Source organism: Cricetulus griseus, chromosome 2 (genome assembly GCF_003668045.3).
Source record: "Cricetulus griseus strain 17A/GY chromosome 2, alternate assembly CriGri-PICRH-1.0, whole genome shotgun sequence".
NCBI lineage: Eukaryota > Metazoa > Chordata > Mammalia > Rodentia > Cricetidae > Cricetulus > Cricetulus griseus.
In genome coordinates, this window is record NC_048595.1 from 188,975,545 (window position 1) to 188,977,101 (window position 1,557).

At 38.0% G+C, this 1,557-nt stretch overlaps 1 pseudogene; it reads right to left on the reverse strand.

Annotated features, from left to right (window-relative positions):
• Window positions 1–620: 620 nt before the first annotated feature.
• Window positions 621–1,014, reverse strand: LOC103161029 (annotated as a pseudogene).
• Window positions 1,015–1,557: the final 543 nt, after the last annotated feature.

The following is a 1,557-nucleotide window of genomic DNA, read 5'->3' on the forward strand; positions in this document are numbered from 1 at the left end:
TTGATTCAGGGTCCTTTATTGACTCTGACACTTGTCATTTTAACTGGCCTGGCTTTGGGGGCTCTGCCTGTCATTGACATGTAGTGCTGGGGTTATAGACACAGGTAGCCATGCTTAGCTTTTTTATATGGGTGCCCAGGATTTGAACTCAGGTCTTTGTGCTCTCATGCTTGAGGATGAATATTCTTGTCTTGTGAACCACTCCCCAGCTTGTCTTTAAAATGTAAACACAATGTGAGATTCATTTTCCTCATAATAAAGTTCCCCTTTTCAGGGCTGGAGAGATGGATTAGTGGTTAAGAGCACTGGCTGCTCTTCCAGAGGATCAGGGTTCAATTTCCAGCACCCACAGGCCACTCACAACCATCTGTAACTCAAGTTCTAGAGGATCTGACACCTTCACAACACTGTCCATAAAATAAATTTAAATAAATTATAATTCTTTATAAAGTTCCCCCTTTCACTAAAATCACATTCGGATGGTAAGGGTCTTCTTCATTATTATTTTTCATATTTTTCTCCTCTGTTCTTTTTCTTCTTTCTTTTCCTAATTTCCATCTCTGATACTTTTTTTCCTCCTGTGGTCAAAAAGTCAACCTTACTGTTTCTGAGAGTGGAGCTCAGGAGCTATTGGTGGGGTGGGTCCATTTTCTCTTCACCATCACAGGCTTCTAGCTTTGCTGGATGACACTGGCCCTGTGGAAGCAGCCATGTGCAAATCAGGGGGTCCTTGTTCTTGAGGATCATGTGCCTGATGTTACTGAGGGTAGTCTGTACATTCTTGTTCTTATTGATGTTGTTTTGCTGACCAGATCTGTGTTTCATGACCACTATGACCCTACTATTATTGGCCATGGGCTCCCTTTCCATAGTCTTGCAGTGAATCAGCCAACTTTAGTGGGATGAGTTATGGGCCATCAGATTAATGGGCAAAGTGCTATATGTCTGCTTATTCCTCTTGATCAGGAAACTGGAGCAGTTCTTAATGACCAACCATTGCAGATGCACAGACATGGTACTGGCTCCTCTTGGTATGGCAGCCAGAGACAGAAAGAGTTCCATCTTTGATTTTATTGTTTCTCTTTTTCTGTTTCCTTGACAGTAATTGGTAAGTCAGTTTGGTGCATATAATGTATTTATAATAAACATATAATAAATGCTGATTAGATTTCATGTTGCTTCATTGGCTTTAATTATTATAGCTGCTGCTGATAGGTTGAATATAAAGCAACATTACTGCAATGTGAGTAATTAAACAGAAAACATTTAATTAAAAATAGTTGTTTCAATTTTAAATCTCTTTATTCTCACTGTAGCTTAATTTTGGGATTTACTGTAATTTTTAATTGAATTTCAAGATCCTAACTTATTTAATAATTTTGTTTGCCCCTTTCCATGTGATAGTTTAGAGAAAATATCCATAAGGAAAGGCTAACCAAAGTTTCACCAAAAGAAGTAGTAAAAGAAATTAAATGAAATTTCTTTTTTTCTTCAAAGTATGTTTGTCATTTTAATACCTCTCCTGGTAATTCCCATCAATTCCATGGGGCTTGCTAC